This window comes from Polypterus senegalus, chromosome 9 (genome assembly GCF_016835505.1).
Source record: "Polypterus senegalus isolate Bchr_013 chromosome 9, ASM1683550v1, whole genome shotgun sequence".
Classification (NCBI taxonomy): domain Eukaryota; kingdom Metazoa; phylum Chordata; class Cladistia; order Polypteriformes; family Polypteridae; genus Polypterus; species Polypterus senegalus.
Window position 1 is genome coordinate 96,701,979 of NC_053162.1, and position 23,302 is coordinate 96,725,280.

Here is a 23,302-nt window from a genome sequence, read left to right on the forward strand (position 1 = left end):
AACCGAGGTTCCACTTGTATATATTATTTATCAGTGTTATTTGTTAGGAAAATTGATTTTTATGCTGATATTTTTGGGGGTGCAGAACGGATTAACTGAATTTCCATTATTTTCAATGGGGAAGTTTGTTCTAGATATGAGAAATTCGCTATACAAGCTCAGTGCTGAAACGAATTAAACTCGTATCTTGAGGTTCCACTGTGCTATACTGGGCTATAGATGCCTTAAAGTCTGCCCTGTTTTTCTTACTAACCCAAACTTAGAAGGCTCTGAAAAGGTGTGAATTATCTTGACATGTGATCACTGATACACGATGAAATAAAAAACAAGTTAGAAAATGGCATAACATGCAGGTGTGTTGAAGGACTGTGCAGGCACTGTAGCCCTTAATGGACTGAGTTCAGTATATAGGTTCTAGAACTTTATCAATCCATTTCATTGGCCAAGAGTTGTCTCATTAGGACTGGGCAAAAGTAGGGATGCTCCAATCAGGTCTTTTAAGGTCGATGCCAATTACCAATTTTAATGTTACCTGATCGGCCAATTCTGATACCATTTTTTCTTTATTCTTTTAAAAAACCATTTACAATAAACTACTACATAATGAGACTGTGTCGTATATTAAAGTGTATTTTTATAATTAAACTACAGGTGTAACTGTTCAATTTTTATTAACAAAATTAAATTCTGCAGGCTTATTGTTCAATGACCATAAAATTCTAAAATAAATACAATTTCCTTGAAATACATAATTTAACTAATAAATTATGTACAAAGATATCTATCCATAATACATATGGCATAAAAGAAAATAAAATGCTTCTTGTAATTACAAGCTGTCATATTGTTTCATTTCATTATGTAGTACTTGTTTCTTACCAAAACATATGCTGTATGCCACACAGCAACAAATAATGCAGTAAAAATCTTTTAAAAAGCCTATTGTTTGCCAAGCAGCAACTTCAAATTTGTGTTTATCTTTTTTCAGTATATTATGTCACTTTCTTTAACATAAAGATGAATATGGCAATCGCCTCCCATTCACTGAAAAAACAAATCTCCACTTGCTGCTATTTGTTTACACTGCAGGAAGTTTGCTGCGAAAGGGAAATAAAAAAAAGGATGCGTGCTAGCTTAACTTCTATATTACCTCGTGTAAAGGAGCAGTGCAACAAAATTAATGTAAAGCTTAGAAAGGAAAGGATTAAAAATATCGTTATTGGTGATCGGCCTTTTTACCATTCACCGATCAAGTCCGTTTTTGTTACACATTCATAGCAAGCCAAGTTATTTTGTTACAGTGAATGTGAAGTCCAAATATCGTTTTCAAATTAAGATATGTGTTTGTGTGTTTCATTTTCAGCCGGTTACATTTGATGCAATAAAAGCATATTTTTGATCTTTTGTAATGTATACATATCAAGCTTATTTCACATTAGGGTAATTACAATGGCACTGATAAATAATTTGTCTTTAATGCACTAACTTTTACAAATACCATACATTTACATACACTGTTGAAGACTCAGATCAAACGCATGGTTTTATTATATCAAATATGTCAGTCTGAAAATGAAACTCACACGCAAACACGTGAATGCAAACGTCTTTATTTTGTACTGACTGATATTTGGACTTCACAGTCTTAACACATTCACAGCAACATGTCATTTGACCTCTTTCTTTTCATTAATTTGTTTTTCTTAGGTAAAAGCCAAATTATTTTGTTACTGTTAATGTGAAGTAGTAATATATTTTTTAAATTAAGACAGGTAAATAAACACTTCAAAAAAGGTATGAGGAAATGAGTGTGCTTTTATTCAAGAATAAAACTGAATTACAAAATCATTCAAATGACATGTTCCTGAATGTGTGCACACTGGGAAATCTAAATAGTATTTCCAAATAAAGACGTTTTCATGCATGTGTGTGTTTCACATTCAGGCAGTCATACTGGATGAAGTAAATCATTTATATTGAGTAACAGTCTGTGTTGGTTTGTTAGTTGCAAAAATTTATTCTAGACAGCAATTTGGGTCTATGTGCTGGTTGACATCAAAGAAGCACAATTGTCAAAAATAAAAACTCACATTAAAGTGGTTATATTTGATATAATAAACACATACAGTACGTTTACACGGGGCCTACATGACCTAACATTTCTTGATTCATCGTACATTTACACAGATTGTTGTAAACGCGGAACAGACATAAATTGTACAGTATTTCAAACAATGATAAATCATTACCTATAGAATTCTTTGAAATCTTTGCTATATAAAATCTTCAACACAGACTTGAGCTGTGAAAGAGAGGTTTTCGGTTAGTGATGATAAACACAGAGTGTACGTGTCAGAAGGGGCAAACGGCTGGCTGAATGGGGGATGGGCGAGTGCCACTTATTGACACATTTGCAAAACAAAGGTGGCTATAAGCATGAAGTTGCTGTGCCGATAAGGACATATGATTTTTCTCACGTGTTCAAGGAAAGTAGGCATTTCAGGAAGAATGAACAATTTCACAGGCTTTGGGAATTGTAGTGTTAAATTCTCAAACTAGACACTTGTGTAGGATGTATGCCGATGCAAAAAGTCCATCTTCATTTGTTTAATGCGTGCTTTATCTCAACATCACCATAGAACAGTAGGGGCGGGGGGGAAGAAAAAAAAAAAAACTTAATTAATTAACACCTATGTTACCATACGTTGGCTGATGTGGAAACAAATAAAATGTAGTACTTTGCTTTTATCTGGTTCTTCACCTTCATTGTAATGCTGTTATAAACTCAGCCCAAGTTCTTAATTAACCTTTCCTCCTCAGCAGTTTTTACTACATTATCTTACATTTATTACTTCAAAGACAAGATGGAGGGTCTGGGGTATGGGCTTATTCCTTGGAACGTCACTGGTCTAAATATATTGTTAGGATGTTTGTTTCAGCAAAGCAATATTTTATTAGATGGGCAGCCTGTTAAAACTTCGACTTCAATTATTTTTTGAGATGCACAGCCTGAAATTGGTACTATCCATGTCCCTGTGAGGTCTGGTTACCCTAGTAAATGATACAGACCATGAAATAGTGAATCATTGTAATCTGCACGATAGTGCTGTGAAATGCACTGAGGTTGTTTTAGTGTAAGGCTAAGACAGATTAAATGTTTACTTACACTTGTGCATAACATCACATCACATACATCATTCATATCCATACAACCTTTAGCTTTCCTTGCTTGCATTTTACACTTTTACAGTTAGGAAGGTCATTTATCTTACTTAAAGCACTGGAAAGATTGAGGGGCTAATGAACTTGTTCTCATTTGCTTGCGCCTAAGCAACTGGTAAAACCTCATAAAACTCAAGCAATTAACTGATACAAAGGTTTCTGCCTGCGCCTCACTAAAGTTGCCAATGGAGAACTGCAGTCAAGTAGCCAGTGACAGCAAGTTTAGTCTGCTGGTGTTTCATTAACTTGTATTGGGGATTTATTTAACCATTGCCAAGGTAAAATTGAAACAGTAAACTAATCTGTAGTTAAAGTCAAATGGAATAATACTTCTTTTTAAGACAGATGAGTTCGCAAATTTGCCAATGCTTTTCAATCAAAGATTTAGAAATTTTAAAACGATGTATAGTGTGCAATCAGTTTAGGATATCTCAACAAAAATTCAACTGTCTCACCAAATTTCCTTGATGAGTGTGTCACATTTCAACAAAATTCAACCATGGGGGGCTCTGTTATTTTATGTGGACAGAATGACAGACAGACAGACAGGCAGGCATGCTGGCAGACATGCCTATTGCAATAGGAGCCTTCTGCATTATATGTGAATGCACAAAAAGACACAAGAGTTGTACTTGGTTAGCTCGCCTAAAGGTATACAATCTGTAATTCTTTTTAAAATCAGGTAGTCAAAAGCGAGGCAACAAAATGCAGTATCAGATTCTTTACATCTCTAAAGGGTATATGGAAATTGGACTCATTTAGATTTTGTGTGACTGGTCAATTATTCCATAGCATAAATTACAGAATACAAAACTATTTTGACTAAGGTAGTAAAGCAAGCATGTGTTGAAGGAATACTTTTCAAAGTCATCAATCACAATAATAGAAAAATCACTTTTTATAATTTCAAAAATAAGAGACATAGCTGAATTATCAACAGTACTAAATTCTGTAAATTTCAATAATATTGTATTATAATAAATAGTATAGTGAAAATCTTAAGTAAAAGGGAAATAATTAAATGTAATTAAACTATTTTACCTACATATGTACAAAATAGTTAATACTGCTTGCAACTACTAATGATAAAATATGTATTACAGCAACTATTTTCAGTCACTGATATACATAATTAAATCATTAACAATGAACAACTGTTCTTAATAATCTGTGTTGGTGGGTCTGCAAAAAGTGCAGAATATTAAAAGACAATTGAGTGAATAGCAAGATAAGGCCCTATCTTCAGGCTCTTTTGTAAGAGCTGTACGGACAGTAACAAAACAATTTCAGCTTGCCTGGTATGCAGTGATAGTCCCATGAGTGTATTCCTGTGTTATTTTTTCTCTCTTAATGAATAAACAAAGAACACAAAGATTGCAGAGCATTTGCTTCACAAAAACATTCCCATGCCATTTCATTCATGCCATATGGACAACTTAAAATCTTCATCCACCACTTTAATGCTGTTTGACTGGAGGGTCATAATAATATCACTATTTTATGGTTTCACAGTTGCATGTGTTAATAAATAATCAGTACAAAGTACTTCAAGTTGAAGTTATAATATTTTTGACTGAAGCAGGGAGAAATGCCTGGAGATTGTCCTTTATGTCAAAGGCTGAAAAACTAAATGCATTAGCAACCTTAGTAGCTATCTTAGTAAGCTAAGCTTTAAAAAGGTGCAAACTACATGTGTAGTCAGAACTGATCAATAAGGGTGTTTTACTGTAAAATATATAATGCATAACCCATTACCTGAATCAAACAGGCCTTCCATTTAAAATAAATTGCAAAACTGTATTGGTAAATGACAAAAGTGCAACTTAAAAAAGTTCTGGCATATACCACAAGCTAGTATTAGAAACTGCAAATAGATAAACTTTGTCTAAATGTACATGTAACTTAACATTTTTTGTTAGTTTTGGTATGGAAATAACACAACTTACAAGTAATTAAAGATGGTAAGTGCAATAAGTGTTCACTAACTATATTCAGCATCTTTTAAAATAATAAATATATTTCATACAAGACTTATTTTCTTTGATAACTGATATTTACATTGTTCTGTCTGTGACATATTTTTTGCCATTAATATTTTTATAAAGAAGAAGAAAATTAAAAATCAGTAAAGCAGAAACAATTATAGAAATAAATTGATCTATACTAATAAAAGGCAAAGCCCTCACTCACTCACTGACTGACTGACTCATCACTAATTCTCCAACTTCCCGTGTAGGTAGAAGGCTGAAATTTGGCAGGCTCATTCCTTACAGCTTACTTACAAAAGTTGGGTAGATTTCATTTCGAAATTCTACGCGTAATGGTCATAACAGGAAGCTATTTTTCTGCATATGCTGTAATGGAGTTGAGCTCGAAAGCCGTGGGGGGCGGAGTTTTGTGTGACATCATCACACCTCCCACGTAATCACGTGAACTGACTGTCAACGCACTACGTAGAAAACCAGGAAGAGCTCCAAAACGCGCTGAAGAAAAGATGCATTATATAATTGAGAAGGCAGCGAAACAATAAGAAGTGAGCGAGTGACATATACCCATATTCATGAGTGCTGCTACTTCGAAACAAAGCACGGTGTAAACCTGAAGTTTAAATTAAGTTCATAGACACGCTGCCGCTGGCGTTTGACATGCCCACGGGTAATGCGGGATACAAGTTTAATGAGAGGACGCAGGATATAAACGAGTTCTGATCACTTTGTAACTAAGTTAAAAGTGCACGTGAACGGCTGTATTTATGCAAATTCCGAGAGACTGTGTTTGTGGGGGATTGACAGTTAAGGCGGGTGGGGAAGTCACGTCATCATCTCTCCTCCCATTCACCTAATTTCGCTCTGAGCTGAGCTCCGCAGCCAACGCAGTCTTACAGAAGTGACTTTGTGACGCTGCTACCAAATACTCACAGAAAAATCCACAAGTTAATACACACGCTGTCTCTAGAGTTTCTCCACACTGAATCCTCCAGGCACTACTTACAAAAGGTTACATTGACAATCGCACAGCTGAGAAGCTTTGATGCATGTGCTCCATAACGCATTAAAAAAATAATGCATTTAATCACAGTTTCAATTACAAGCAAAGGGGAACTTCTGTCAATGCATGATTTCCTGGTACACTGATTACATTGATCAGCGCTTCCCAAAACCTGAGTATATAAAGACGGCTTTGGAATATTTTGGAATATATAATGTAAGCGCTGGAATATATAAAGTCAAAACTTAAATATATAAAGTCAGCGTCGGAATATATTGTCACGCTTGGATCACAGATTTGCACAGAGACACAGGAGGTCGTAGAAACAAGAAGGATTTTTATTGAAACACTGCAAACACATGAGCTTAAACGTGCTCCATGACAAGTCAGAGATGACAGTTCCGCTAGGAGCAGAGAGAGAGAGATAAAAGCAAGCAAACAATCAATTTTCAACTGACAGGCGCTGCACAAGGCTTTTAAGTTAGCGGAGTATCGCGCGAGGTTTGCATTATGCGTTATAGCGCAAGTGAGAAAGTAAAGAGCAATGTGAGGGTAGTCTGTGTTTCAGGGGTTGTGGTTTGCCCAGGGGCATCTGTATCTTCTTGGGGTGAGATCAGCCCTCCAGCTCACACCCTCCTCCTCAGCTTTATTCACATTCCCGTGAATCAAGCGACTCTCTGTACCAGGTTCATTTAGTCGTGATAATACGTCTGCGTTGACGTGTTCAGAACCTGGTCGATGTTTTACTGTGAAACGGTAAGGTTGTAAGCCCAGAAACCATCTCATGAGGCGAGAGTTTGTATCTTTCTGTCAGGTATAACCATTGAAGTGGAGCATGATCAGTTACCAAAGTGAAGTTTCGTCCCCACAAGTAATAGCGAAGCCCTCCAGCTCACAACATAAAGTAAGCGCTGGAATATATAAAGACAAAACTTCAATATATAAAGTCATCGTCGGAATATACAAAGTCAGTGCTGGAATATCCATCCATTTCCCAACCCGTTGAATCCGACCACAGGGTCACGGGGATCTGCTGGAGCCAATCCCAGCCAACACTGGGCGTAAGGTAGGAACTAATTCTGGGCAGGGCACATGCATCATTTTCAAAACATTAACCGAACAGTGTTTTTTTAATTTATTTTTCTGAATACGTTTTTGTTAACTTACTTCAGTTCAGAGTCGTTTCAATCAATATATTTTGACTTTGACTTTATATATTCAGGAATGAGTTTATATACTCCGATGTTGACTTTATATAATCAGGAATGACTTTATATATTCTGACGCTGACTTTATATATTCAAGTTTTCACTTTATATATTCGGCAATGACTTTATATATTCAAGTTTTCACTTTATATATTTGGGAATGACCTTATATATTAAAGTTTTGACTTTATATATTCTGACGCCGACTTTATATATTCAGAAAATCAATGTATTTGCCTGTTTCGCACCCCATAGTATATGTGTGTGTGTATATATATATATATATATATATATATATATATATATATATATATGCCAGCAACACTCATGACAATGACAAAACAATTACGTTGTCAATCATGTTACGTTATTATTAAAATGTTTCCTTTTCTTTTTACTTCTCCGCTGCCAAGCGCGGGTATTTTGCTATATATATACATTATGCGTATTGTGCTAGATGCCATTAATCATCCAGCAAGGCACGGAGTCCAGTATTTATATGGTGAGGGAGCACATAAATAAAAAATAACATGTTTTTACCAACATAAAAAGCCAATCTGTGGTAGTGTTTGGTTCTCCTAACATAATCAAAGCACTTTACCGTGCTCATATTACAAAAAGGGCACCTAGATAGAATTAAGCTGCTTTTGTTAAGTGCGAGCAGTGACATTCCACATTCCACTAGTGTCATCTATGATGCCAAGATGTGGCTATCAAATACCGTATCTCAGTGGTCTGGATAAATTCATAATTTCATTTATTTTGAGGCAAACATGATGATACTGTACGTGGTAATGGCTTGTTGGTAAGGTAACAGGTTGAACCTTCAATGTTTCATATGTACTGTATTATTCATTATAACAGCAATGACTACATTACATGTTGCAAGTGATAGAGGCTACCCCACTGAGATCATGGCACCTTACGCCTTCCTGGACCCATGGAACACAGTGGAGAGGTGTGACAATGGATACACATTATCTTGCACTGTCAGTTGTGGACCACAGCCAGATACTCGACTGCATGTAGCAGATCATGATGCATCAGTTGGGGGTTGCTCGGACAGCCAATTACAATCTTCAGCAACGGGACTGCATATGCATGAGGTTGACTAGCATGTTCTATGTATGGATGTTACAGGAGCGCGCTTGAGGCGTGTTCACATACACATATTAATGACACAACTGTGATTTGTAAAGGGTACACTGCATAGAAATGAGCAAAATGCAGGTTTCATAAATCTGTTTTTCCTTTGCTCTATGCATATTATCACACACAAACCCATGTAAAGTTTTTAAAATAAGGCCCCAGTAGTGCGCAGTGTGCGACATCATTCACACGATGGTACAAAGGATGGCACTGTGCACTACATAGTCATCTGAGACTGGGGATAAAATCTCTACACACTGCATGCTTACCTAGTATGACTTGTTGTTTAAGGAATTTAAAGCTTTGACTTAGCTTTCAATTTTCTGTTTGGACTCTGGTTTTTGCTCTTGCTTGGCTAGCAACTACTTCCCACCTTCTGATCCCTTATGTGTAATAAAAAAAAATCTGCTCTCTTTTGCCTGGGCAGAATAAAAAGCAGATTTAAAAAACCAAAAAAAAACCCAAAAAAACAAAAAAAAAAAACACACACTATCTCCCATTCAAATCACAACCTGTATCAAAATGGATAGATTGACTTCTGCTCTATTCCCAACCAACCATTCCAATGCCACATAACGTAATACTAGCAACACAATGTCATGTACAAAATTAGTCAGGAAGCATTAAAAATTTACTGCTGGCTCAATCAAAACTTCTTTGGAAATGGGAAAAGAATTAAAAAGAACCGAAATAGGTAGAGGAAAAATAGAACAAAAAGTAAAAATCTGAAAGTGTTATGTAAACCCTACAGGAACAGATATTTTCATTTAGTTCTTATCAGAATCGTTCCAATTGGCATCAGATAGAGTTAAATTACCTTTGCACATGTTCTACAAGCAACCTGAAAAGATTAATAATGTTAGTTATTTTAATATTAAAAAAATATTAATATTTTTCTGTTATTGATCTATCTGCCATGCAAGATGAAAAAAGGAAGACCAAAGGGGAGGTTAATGGATGTGGTGTGGGAGGACATGAAGACAGTATATGATATCATTAAATGATTTGAGGAATCTGAAGGAATTTCAGTGCATAAAAGGGCAAGAGAGAAAACCTAAAATGAATACCAATGACCTCTGATCCCTCATATGGCACCTCATGAAGAACCATCACTATTCAGTAGCTGATATAACCACATGGGCAAGAAATTATTTTGGCAAAATTTTGTCAAGCACTACAAATACATTTACAAATGCTACTTAAAACTTTATTGTTCAAAAAAAGAAGACTTATGTTAACCAAGTCCAGAAGTGGTGTCAGCTACTGTGTACTGTGGTCAGATGAATCAGTATTCCAGGTTTTATCTGTAAGAAATGGACGCTGTGTGCTCCAGACCAAAGATGAAAGGAACCATCCAAACTACTGTCAGCAACAAGTCCAGAAGACAGGCTCTGTCATGGTATGGGGTTATGCCAGTGGCCTTGGCAAAGGCAAGTTATACTTCTGTAATGGCAGCATTAATGCAGAAAAGTACATTGGGGATTATCAGTGAAAGTTTCTCTATATGCAGATGATATGGTACTGTTGTCGCAGTTGGCTTACGCCCACCTAAGACCACGTGGGGGCGACCACGGGTACAGTGCTTTGTGTTGGCCAGGACTTTGGGGACTTTTGGGGACTGTGGCACTTTATTGTAAATATGGACTATGTAAATAAACATGTGTGGGGTGATTTAGACGTGTTTGCCTGTCTGTGCCTGAGCCAAGTTCCACAATGGCATCCCAGATGGGACGATCCGTCTGTTCCAAGGCGGGGAACCCAGTGTGCAGAGTGCTCACGGCCCCAAGAAGAAGAGAGAACCCAAAGACCGCCACCAGACCACAGTCGGATCCTTACCTGGTGCGGGAAAAACAGCAATGGGTGTTCCAGGAGTGCAGCAGGATCCAAGGAGCGCGCTGCTGCTGAAGGCGCCTGGGATGGCGCAGTGTCGAAGAAGGCTATGCTGAGGCAGCTGCCTTGGACAGACGGGACCTGGGAGGTAAGTTCCCTGCTTGCAGGCAGCCAGCCCTGGGGGGCTGAGCTTGTTTTGTGTTTTGCAGGCAGGAGCTGCCCTGGTCTGCATCGGTGGCAGACACACGTTGCTCCGCGGGGCTTTCCAGACATGGCAGTAACAGCAGGGGCTGCAGAGAGAAAAACGCTGCAGCTCAGAAAGCCGGCTCATCACCGCACCAGGAGGAGGAGAGCCAAGATGGCCGCGGACCGGAAGTCCCTCCCCGAGACAGGCCTGGGATTGGACGGTGTGTCTTGTGTGCCTGCCAATGACTGTATAGAGGCAGGACCAAGGAATGTCCATCTCGTGCAGGGGAGAGACCCGATTGGGCCGGAGGAACGGCCCAACAGGAAGTAGTCGGATGTTTTGACTGACAGTCAGGTAAGTCAATCACCGGCTGACTTTGTGTGCTTGTCCATGGCCCTGCACGACCTGGAGGAGTGCCTTCAGCCTGCAGGGCCTGTTCCACAGGTGCTACGTGCACTTTGGGCGGAGTTGCTGAAACTGGAGAGGAAGGCGGTCGCGTCACTGGAACTTCTGCAAGCTGCGACAGGATGGCGCGACGGTGAGTAAAGCCGACCCCGTAAAGCATAAAGGAGAGACCACCAAAAAGGCCCGTGATTTGAATGACCGGAACAGAGTAGGGGGTTCTCCGATAGTGGATGCGGCGGTGAGTGCTGTGTGCGAGGTGAGGGGAGAAAGACCGAGTGGGCTGGCAGAACAGGGGCCGAGGAGTGCCCTGGGTACTAGCGTCCTATGCCCCGAGTCCACGGCGCTCTCCCGTCGCTCTGTAGGGACGCAGATGGGATTGGATCTGAGCGTTTGCCATGCGCAGACCCAGATCGTCAAGGCGTCCAAGAGAAAAGGGAGGGATCGAGGGGAGAATGCCGGTTCCTCCAATAAGGGAGGACGTGAGGCAGGTTGCTCACGTCCGGAGAATGGCCATCCTCTGTTTATGCAGAAAGAAGCTGCAGAGTCGGCAGAGATGACGGATGTGCGAGTGGACCCGTCTATTTCAAGCGGATGGACATGGAACCCATAGAGGGGGTGCCAAAAAGGCAAGTCGCGGGGTGCCGGTCGGAGAGGGGAGCGCTGCTAGTGCATGGCACAGAGGGTCTCCAGGAGAAGGTGTCCAGGCAGCGGCTCTGCCCTTTTTTCTCAGTGTGTTGCAGGACCGGACCCTGGATGAGCAATAGGACACGCTTCGTTGGGGACCTGCCCCAGGACGGCTCTTCTCTGGCGATGGGGTGCTGCCACAGCTGGCGGAGGCTACAAGGGTGCGAGTAGCTCCAACCGAAGGGGCGTGAAGACCTCAGAGAGGTCCGACTGAACCCTGGATAAGTAGTAGGACCCACTTCGGGGATGAGCTGCCCTCGCGGAATGAGCCGCTCTGCCCAATGGGTCTTTGCTGGCGGTGGGGTACTGTCACAGGTGGCTGGGGGGGCGACCAGGCTGAGACACCCCGGAGGACCGGAAGAGGGCTTACGCCCACTTCAGACCACGTGGGGGTGACCACCCTGGTTGCTATGGGGACCCTGGACCTCAGCACTTCATCCCCCCAGCACTTCCGGGTGTGGCGGAAGAGCAGGGACACCTGGAATGCTTCCAGGCATTTCCGCCACACTTGCGCATGTTGGTGGGAGACTGCCGGAGCAGACCTGGGTGCTTACAAAAGGGGCCGCCTCCCTTCAGAAAATGACTTGAGTCGGGTGGAAGCAGGACGAGGTCTGGGAGGAGGCGAAGAGGAGCCTGAAGAAGTGAAGGCATTGGGGACTTTTGGGGACTGTGGCACTGTATTGTAAATATGGAATATGTAAATAAACTTGTGGGGTGATTTAGATGTGTCTGCCTGTCTGTGTCCGAGCCAAGTTCCACACTGTATAAATCAGATCCACAAAATACTGTGCCTGCAGTCCTAACAGCACTAACTGAATTTCAAAAGATTTATGGTCTCAGAATTAATTTGAATAAAAGTGTGATTCCAGTGAATTCTCAAGCAGACAATATTAGATTGGACACCTTCCCTTTTCTATCTATCTTTATCATCACAGATCAGTTTAAATAAATACCTAGGGGTAAACATCACAAGTAAACAAAGCTCTTTATCAACAAAATGTCATTTGTATGGAAAAAATTAAGCAAGACTTGCATAGATGGTCAACCCTTCATCTCACTTAAGCTGGAAGAATTAACATTGTTAAGATGAATATCCTTCCTAAGCTTCTTTTTTATTTCAAAACATACTAATATACATCAATAAATCATTTTTTAAGAAATTAGATTCAGCCATAACCTCATTTATTTGGAATTCAAAACATTCACGTATCCAAAGGACGACCCTACAAAGACCTAAGGCACAAGGTGGCATGGCTCTACCTAACTTTCAGTTTTATTACTGTGCAGCAAATCTACAAGCTATAAAAACTTGGACACAAATAGATGAACATATACAGGCTTGGTCCTTAATAAAAATAAAATCCTGCAGTACTTCTTTATATTCCTTGCTTTGTACCCCAATAAATACAAGTCATCACCAATATACTAACAACCCAATTGTGCTTCACTCACTCAGAATATGGAACTAATGTAGGAAGTATTTTAAGATGGAGAAGCTTTTATCTATGGCACCTTTGCATGCCAACCACCTTTTTCCACCCTCTGAAACGTATGCAGTTTTTAATATCTGGAAAATATTCAGGATTAAATCACTTAGAGATCTGTACATAGACAATGTCTTTGCATACTACAAACAATTACACTCCAAATTTAACTTTCCAGCAACACATTTCTTTCACTACCTTCAAATTAGAAACTTTGTTAAACAGAACCTGACCCATTTTCCTCACCTCCCACCAACCTCTATGCCAGAAAAAAATATTGATCAGTCTCGCGGACTCAGTCAGCATTTCCGTATTATATAAAACCATTTTACAGTCCCTTCCTTTCAAAGAGCCAAGAGTATAGTGGGAAATGGATCTCTCACTCAACATTTCAGAAAAGTGGAAGGTAGCAATGGACAGAATTCACTCGAGCTCCATAAGCGCAAAGCATACAATTATTCAACTCAAAATTATATATCAAGCACATCTGTCTTGCTTTAAATTGTCCAAAATGTTTCCAGGGTAAGATCCAACCTGCGAATGTTGCAATCAAGTTCCAGCCTCACTGGGCCACATGTTTTGGGCGTGCACCAAATCAACATCAATCTGGACCAAAATCTTTAAATGCCTTTCAGAGAGCCTTGGAGTCACAATCCCTCCTAACCCATTAACAGCTATGTTTGGTGTACTTCCAGATGGACTTAAAGTGGAGAAGGGTAAACAAACTGCAATTGCTTTTATTACACTATTGGCACGTAGACTTATCTTGCTCAACTGGAAGAATCCTAACTCTCGTATTTTAAGTCAGTGGGTAACTGATTTTATATACTATTTGAAATTAGGAAAAAATCTAATTCTCACTTAGAGGATCTGTACACAATGTTTTCAAAACCTGGCAGGATTTAATCAATTACATTTTAGAATAAGCATTTAAACTGAGGAAGCAGATTCTCTCCCCTCTTTTTTCTTTTACTCTATTTATCTTTATTCATTTGTGAATTTATTTACTTATTTTTACTAGCTTAAAGTTTTATTCTGCTGGCCTAGCTCTCTCTCATTGGTGGGGGTTGATTTGTTGTAAACCCTGACATATATGTATGGAATGTTATTTGATTTCAATAAAATCAATAAAATTCAAAAATAAAGTAAGAAAAGTACACTGAGATTTTAGAGAAACAAGACAATGCAAAACTACAATTTGCACACATTACAAAGGCATGGCTGAGGAAGAAGAGGGTCCTGACCTGTCCCCAATAAAGAATGTGTGGAGAATTCTGAAACAAAAAATGCAACAACAACAATCCTGTAATAATGCACATCTTAAGATGTGGTTGCAGGAAGAATGGGACAAAATAACACCTGAAACGCTTCATTACTTGGTATCCTCAATGCCAAAATGTCTTTTAAGTGTTGTGAGAAGGAATGGGGACATTACAAAGTGGTAAATGCTTTAGTGTCCCAACTTTTTTTTTGAATGTGTTGCAGGCCTAAAATGCAGGAATTGATGTATATTAACAAATGTAATGAAGCTGACCAGACAAAACATGAAATATCTTGAGATCATATTGTCTGCAATGAAAATTTTCCATACTGTCCCCCAAAAAAAACATTTTCACAATTTTCTAACAAAAATATATTGTCACACAAAATGCTTAAATGTAAATATACATGCTTTACTTGTTTTAAATAATTTTAATGATTAATTGCACAACAGAGTTGTATATAGTATATACTTTTTATAGTGTACCACCCTTAAATATACATTACCAATTTATTATGCTGTCCTTTTTTTTTAACCAAAACTGATACTCTACGACACACAAACAAATAATAAACAATACAAACCCTTACAAAAAGTCTGAAATTTATAAAATGTTCACAAGATGTTTATGAAGAAGCTACAATGCTAACATTTTTAACAAGTTTACAACTAAAACAGACAAATTTTACTTTTGAAGTCAACAAGCCTACAGTTTAATATGCAGAAATTTAAAATTCTTCCTTATCTATTTTTTTAATTGACAAATGTGAGGTGCTGTACTAAACACAAGCTCATTTACCATCCAAGCTCAGACAAGCAATGTCTGTTTTAATTAAAGAACAAAATATAAAGGTCTGGATTCATTAACTACAACTAAATTACCTTAAGGATTAGGAAAGCAAATGCTGAAGGAAAAAAAAAAAAATTGGTTATGTAATTGGCCTAACAACTAATCACTGATCAAGGTTTTTTTTTAATGAAAATCAGTCGGCTAAGATAGGCAGTTGATCAATCAGTGCAGTCCAAGCTCCACACCAGAAAAGTAATGGAGGTCATTTTAAATGCTATGGGGGTTTGGTGTGATAAACTCCTTAAAATCCAACATGTAACAGTATACGACATTGCTGACGCCTTAAATAATACCGGCATGAATTCATCAACAGCAACAGAAAAGTAGTGTTTCCACTGGTGAGTGAAACTACAGGGACGTTCATAAAGTTTTTGCACTTTTATATTTTCGTTGGAAACGGTGAAAGCAAAAACATTTTCTGCTGATGGCATTAAAAAGTTGGTATGACGCTGGGAAAACTGTATTGCAAAGGAAGGGTACAATGTAAAAAGTGATATAATTTGTTTTTAAAATTTTTAATAAATACAATTAAAAAAATGCATAAACTTTTTGAATGCCTCTCATATCATAGTATTTTTCACAGTGCTGAGTACATGTTTTCTCCCATTCTCCCCAACCGTTGCAAATTGCTATCAAATATGAAATGATTCACTTAGTGCACATATATTCTGCTGCAAAGGCTTCATGAAACTTAGTACAAAAAATATATACAGTATATACCAAAATATATTTTTTGGGGTAAAAAAAAAATATAAAAATAGCTATTTTTAAAATGATAAAAATAACTATATTTACAACAACAAAACAATTTTTTTATTAAAAACTATAAAATGTAAAATACAAAATTGAAAGCAAAATGAACCTTAGCTGTATCTTCCTCCTGCACGTTACTCTAAATCCCTTGGTTGTTTTAAAATGTCCTGCAAGCTAAGAAAACTTCAAGGTGATTGACACCTTAAACAGATTTTGGATATTAACAATATTATACAAAATGACATAATTAATATATACACTGTAATGCCTCTAGTTTCGGACTGCAGATGCACATTCATTCCATTTATTTTAATACAATGTGATGTGCAAGGGCACTGACCTAGGAGTGCAAGATACTGCCAAAAAAAATATCTCTTGATATTTTTTGGAACTTTGACGATAACGATAGACGATATTTTGCATCCTTTATAAACATGTTTATAAAAGTCTTACTGATCTAGCTTACTCTTGTTAATAGGATATTAACTGTAGCTTACTAATGACATTAATGGAAATAATAGTTAAGGACAACAGTTTTTATTTATTTACTTAAAACTGAAGTAAAATAACAGAAAAACATTAAAATCACCAGTCAAAGTTTTACTGAGATTAAACAGTGCAAGTATGAGAAAACAATTTCAAAGTGACCTACAGGATTTACACAAAAAAACTGCACAAAGACCAACACAACTATTTTGAGAGCATTTTAAACAAACACTTAACCTTAATGCTAACAAGATATGAAAACAAAGGGAATAATAAAATACTAATAGTAATTTAAATACAGGGACATGAACCCCACAGTCCTGATAAGCATAAACTGTTCTGCTGTAAGATGAGTTGTGCAGCAAACAAGCAAGAACAAAAATGTAACATACTCTTCAATATTTTTTTCTGTACATTACAGTACTTGTAAACGTGTTCTGCCATATATTACACAAGGATACAAAAAAACCTAATCCTGTCCAATATTAAACAAAAATATCAGAAAAAAATAAAATAATTGCAAAATTCTACTGAGGAAACTTCAGATTGTATGGCAGAAACACCAGTCTGGCCACAGGATCTGGCTTTAGAACAGCACGGTTACATGTTACAAGATTTCCTCCAGTGCTGAAAGCTTTCTCAGAAGGGCTGCTTGAGGCAGGGATGCACAGGAACATTTTTGCAAGTTTCCCTAATTTGGGGAAATGTACCTCATGTGTTTTCCACCACTCAAATGGATTTAGATCACTGTACATTTCAGGTATAATCAAGTAGCTCTTGATCTCTTTTTCAATGGCAGTGTGCAGAGACTCACCTTCTCTGATTTACTGTGTTAAGATTTTTTTTTTCCTTTTGTGCTACCTCCCTTGTGTCATCACCTGCTCCAACATCTGCAGCCATAAGGTGAGATGAAGCAGTTGAGGGGCCTGGGGTAGGGCGGTTTTCCTCTGTCACCATAGCCATGAGTTTTGTCATAACTGCTGTTGTAATGGGTTTGAGCCTGTCATCATTATTGTAGCAGTTTTTGAACCATTGGTCAAGTGTAGATCCCAAACTCAACAGCTCTTTCCCACAGTCTTCTGTTTACTTCATGTCCAGATACTCTAGAATGATTTGTTTGATCTTTTTGGTTAGGTCTGTGTCTTCAGACTTCACCACCAGGACTTCAGTGACGCACAAGGCAAACACAGGTTTTAAGTATGAAACTATTACTAGTTGCACATTTGAAAGGGCATCTGTGAAGTCCAGAAGAGGGCCAAGTGCTTTACTTACTGCATCCAGCACCTGAGCATCTTACCATGTTGGGACAAGATACCTGTGCTTTTTGTCTGCAGTCAACACATGACGAATGGCATGTTCTTGTTCAATAAATCTCTCTATCATGCCCTGTCTGGAGTCCCATCTTGTTGGTGACTAGGTGATGAGACTATGCTCTGGAAGTTTCAGCTGCTCTTGTACATCAGGAAGTGCCTTATTCTTTTCCAGCTATTGGAAAAACCTCCCACCACCATTTTGCAAATTCCAATGGCTGTGTCTATTCTCGTATCCCGCATGTCTGGAAAACATTTAATATACAAAGAAAAACATTATAAGTCAACTGAATATTCAAAGTGTGCTGGTATGTAACAATGACATTGCATTATTATAAAATAAATAATATCCAAGTTAATTACTTATAATAAATTATATTATTTTGTCATTAGCAGCTTTACTTATTATCACTGCTCCTTTTTGTATTTTTAAACATCCTAATACAGTAAATACAAGATCAATTTCACTTAAACCCAAACTACTCACCAATGGCAATATGAAGCCTGTGTCCAAAACAAGGAAGCCTTTTCCAGTTGTTAATCCATAGTGCATTGACAATGTTAGCCCCGTTGTCTGTTGTCATGCAAACCATGTGGTTTTCTTACAGTGAACATGATGCCAATGCATCTTTCAGACCTTGCGCGAAGATGTCACCTGTGTGCGCTTCTAGGAAGTAGGATGTTTGCAATCAGTAGCTTTTGCAGTTGCCAGTTTTCACAGATGAAAGGCACTGTCAAGAAGAGATATAGCTCTGTTGTTTGGCTTGACCATAAATCCGTTGTTGTGGCAAAATGTGAAACCTTCTGCAGTTTATGCATCAGAATTTGGTGACATGAATCATACAGCTTAGGTAGAGCTTTTTGACTAAACTATTTTCGGCCAGGTAGTGTGTATATATTGGGTCTATAGTATGCAAAAGTTATTTGAAACCATCCCTCTCAACCACTTGAATTAGCACCATATGTTTTGCAATGTAATTGGTGACGGCGTTTGTTATGTCATGTCATCTGTTGCTTTAATTGTCATATGGCACTTTTTGCAGAATGATTCCGCTAAAGACCGTTGAGTATGTTTTTGTGCTTGTGCCTTAACAGCTGACCCCTGAAGCTTCTTGTATTCTTTATATTCTGTGTGGTGTTTAGTTTGCAGATGGTGAAAGAAGTTAGTTGATGAACTGTCTTTAACAGCAACCGATTTCCAGCATGGTGTGCAGATTGCCATCATTTGAGCAACATAGGTCTTTTCAAAGCAAAACCATCTCCATGCAAATGAGGATGACCCAGGTCTTAAAATTAAATCTAACAACATATTTTCTGCCCACTTGCTCGGGCATAGAGAGCTTAAACAACGTGGCACTTCCACACAAAGTGACAAGTGTGAGCTTTCTTGAAGGATTTTACTGGACATACCTCATTGTAAACTGAAACATATACAAAGGAAACATACAGGTATTTACAGATCTGCAACCAAAGACAATAAAAAGTAATGATTTACAAAGAAGTACACAGCAGACAGTACACATTTAAACAAAGCTTTAAGATATAAGACACTTGTAAGGTGAGTGATTTCCTGGGTTAGATGATTGGATCTTGATAAGAGATGTGCGTAGACATATTCACAACTAACCAGATCCAGGGGGTTATATAACTTAAAGACACATTTTGGAAGTGACCAAAACTAGACATAAAGGGGGTGCCTAGGTGAGACACAAGGGGTGCTCTGCATTATTTCTTTTTTTGTTTTTTTGTCATGGAACCTGCATGCATTACATGAGCTTCATGGGCATTTATAATATCGCTGAGCGTGCAGGACGTGACTAACTGGTGTGTTAATAAATGACAAGACAAAGGAGGCACACAGTTCAATAAATAAAAGTAACAGCTAATAGCATGTGGGGCACAACAATGCAGATTGTGAGGGCTGTTTTATACCCTGGCGCTGTTTGCTTACTCGTTTTAGGCAATTGTGGGCTCCTAATTGTGCAGAGCTAAGAGGGGTGTGCACATACACGGGGAAAGTAGTATTTCAGACCTGCCCATGTACAGTTATCAGAGTTTGCATAGTAAGACGTGGGCGGCTCAGAGTTTGTCACCCCATCCCATCTTGTTTGCAGGTGCAGGAAATTTACTCGATCTGCTGAAGCACTTCTTCCTTTTCCTCCGAAAATGATATGTTCATAAAATGATGTATAAGCTCTAAAATATTAAGCTGTTATACAGGGTGGCCCACGAAAAAGTAGCCCGCATCTCTGGTGAAAAAAGGCGCCCTTCCATAAAGAAAGAAACTTGAAATGCAAAAATCTTTACTCACTCTTTACAGAAAGTGCTGAAAATGATTCTTTGTGGAATGGAATACATGTCGCTCAGCTCGTACTCACACGTTTGCACTACGTCTAAACAGCTTTCGTGATGAGGGTAGTCAATCGGCACGCCACTCTGGCAGGAAGGCGGGCTACTTTTTCGTGGGCCACCCTGTACATTTTAGACTGAGTTTCATTCTGTCTTCTGTTTAAATGAACTGCTAATGTGTTGTTACATCGTTACATCATTTGAGTTTTTGGATTTTGAACCAGGTAAACACCTAAGTATTAAACAGAAGACACCAGAAACAAACTTATTCGAAAATGTGCAATAACTATTTTGGAGCTTACATAGCATTTTGTGACCTGATCATTTTAGGAATAAATCTCCCCACAGTGACAAACAGGATGGGACAGGCTGACACACTCCAAGCTGTCCACATCTAATTATGCAAACACAGATTATGTTAATTGGGTGGGACTTAGGCCTTACCCAGCTGTGTATGTGCACGCCCCTCTGAGCTCTGTCTCCACCCCATGTCACGACACACAGCAAGAACCTTCTCTCGCCTATGCACTCGCTTTGTGCACGCAAAGTAGTTAGATTACATGAGACAGTGAATGCATGGACCATCAAGGCGTTTTTTGATTGTTTTTTGCAAAGTGAGTGAGATACTCAATTTCAGCTCACACATCGTTAAAAGAACAATTAAGATATTATCGTAGACAATACGTATCGCACACTTCTACACTGACCAATCATAAATATTGAGACAAGGGGGCAAAAAAGTATAGATTACAACATAGATAATAATCTAGCAACAAGAATTATAATAACTCTTTCTCAGGCATATAGGGGACACAGACATGGCACAGTAAAATTAAATGATTAACATGACAATTTGACTCCCAAGTATAAGGATCTGTCAAATGGACTTACAATAAAACTTGTGTTAAAACTCAGCAAATCCCGTCCTTTGTTACATCATCTACAATTCCATGATTACACTCTTCACATTAGTTACAGTTGCATATTGCAACGTTTGGCACCACTGCAGTATTTTTACAAATTTTAAAAGACAGCATATAAATTACTCACTGGCTGCATCTTTAATTCTTAGGGTTCACATTTATCTTTTTTGTTTAATTATTTCATGATTCGAATAAATAAATAAAAAAAGTTACACGACAATGTTGCCATAAATGTGCTGCCTGAGATGATTGTTTTGTTGTCTCACCTCACACACTGGTTAAGACAGCATGGCTGGGTGAGGCTTGACAAGATGTTGTGGGGAGCTTAGCCTGGCTAAATGACCTCTAAATTACAAAAATAATGGAAAATTGGAATCCCAAGTTCACAAAAAGATCTAACTCCTCCAAAAAAATGCAAGAACACAGGGAAGATTTTTTTTATAAAGAAACTACCAATGCCAGTTTGGAACGGGAGACAGAGTTGTGCATAAACAAAGCTTAGCTGACTTTACTTTTATGTTAGTAAACGGATAAGTAAAGCAAGATAAATAGGGGAATTGAATCAACATCTGGTTGCACAAATAATGAGGAACAGAAACAGCAGTCAGGGAGAAGGTTCATTTTGGAAATTGCTGAACAAAACTGAAAAGATAAAAAACACATTTGGCCAAGAATCATGGGATTTCTAATTCTGGAAATAACTTAAGCAAGATATTGAATTAAAGATGAACAGATTGCATGTCTGAGATACTTGAACTGTTTACAAACTGAAATGACAGGGGAAGTAGTAATACTGATTGACATTGATGATTAAAAGAGAGTATAGCAGACTTCTACCATATACATTTTATAACCAGTGAAGGTTATGTTATGGTATTATCTAGGAAAAGAAAAAAATAATCTTCCTATACTGAAGTGAGAGTTAACATGTACGTATAAAAAATAGTGGGATGGAGGGTTGCCAAGAGCTCTAATAAAAGAGAACTTGGAACAATGTGCAACTTCAGCTATAAGCAGGGCTGTGGAGTCGGAGACAATTTTGGGTACCTGGAGTCAGAGTCGGCAAAAATGTACCGATTTCTAATAAATTTAAATGGTAATGAAAAAAAATACAGCAAGTTCAAATGTCCCATTTCACAAACAATAGTCATAATTAAGCACTTCTCTGATATAAGAATAAAGCCCAGTGCATAGTTGTGTTACTACTAATGTGAAGTTCAGCTGAGCTATTATACAACCAGACATTCACATATTGTACACTGGATTATGGTACATTACAAAAAGTGCTTTCATTTTATTTCAGTTATAATGTGTTTAAAAAGTTCAAGGTGTAGGTGTGTGATATGGCCTGATGTGTGTTCAGGGGTTCTGTCTGCACTCTACACATATGCTCCCACCCAAAGACTGAACTTTAGTATAACTTTGCACACCACCTGTTCTAGAAGATTTTCAAATTAAAAAGGAACAGATTATATGTATTGTAACAGAAAATGCTTCTAATATGTTAAGCACAATTGAGAAAATGAATAAAGTAGATGAAGAAAGTGACAAACAGATATTAGGGGAAGACAGTTCTGCAAGCATTGGAGAAAGTGGAACCGATGACAATAGTGAAATTTTGGATAACATTGCTGAAGAAGCATCTAAGCTTACTACTATTCAACATATGCATTGTGCTGTTCATACTTTGCAACTTGCAATAAGAGATGGATTGAAAGATTGTCATGCAGCTACTCTAATTGGCAAATTCAGGCAAGTAACTGTTGCTGTCAGGGCCCCTAAAACAGATGCCATTTTAAAAAGACATGGAGGAAAAGGAGCCATTTTTGATCAAACAACATGCTGGGTAAAGCGTTTGCTTGAACTAAAAGACTTTCTTGAAGAACTGGACAATGAAAATGTTTTATTAACTGAAAGCCAGTGGGCACAAGCAAAAAAACTGGAAAGTCTACTTTCTTACCCCTTTACTGTCACCAAGAGGTTGCAGAAGATTTAACACCTGGTAAATTTTTCTTGGAATGGAAGAGCTTGATATATTGCCTGAACAAAAGTGGAGGGTTAATAGCTGATGGTATCTTACTGGATAATTAAATCTTGTTAGCTGCTATTTACGTTGGTCCAATGAGCTGAATTTTGTTGAGCAGTGACCAGATTGCTAATGGAAAAAAGGCACTCTATGATGTAGCAGTTCATATGAAGGGATTGCTACTACC

At 38.1% G+C, this 23,302-nt stretch overlaps 1 protein-coding gene and 1 long non-coding RNA gene across 2 annotated transcripts in view; both read right to left on the reverse strand.

Annotated features, from left to right (window-relative positions):
• mlycd (malonyl-CoA decarboxylase) overlaps positions 1 to 23,302 on the reverse strand; it is a 172,544-nt gene that overhangs the window by 66,095 nt on the left and 83,147 nt on the right. The window lies entirely within an intron of this gene.
• On the reverse strand, positions 17,463 to 20,073 carry LOC120535568. Its single transcript, XR_005634920.1, has 2 exons — positions 18,305 to 20,073; positions 17,463 to 18,062 (listed from the first exon to the last, which is right to left on the reverse strand). It is a non-coding gene; the product is annotated as an uncharacterized LOC120535568 (long non-coding RNA).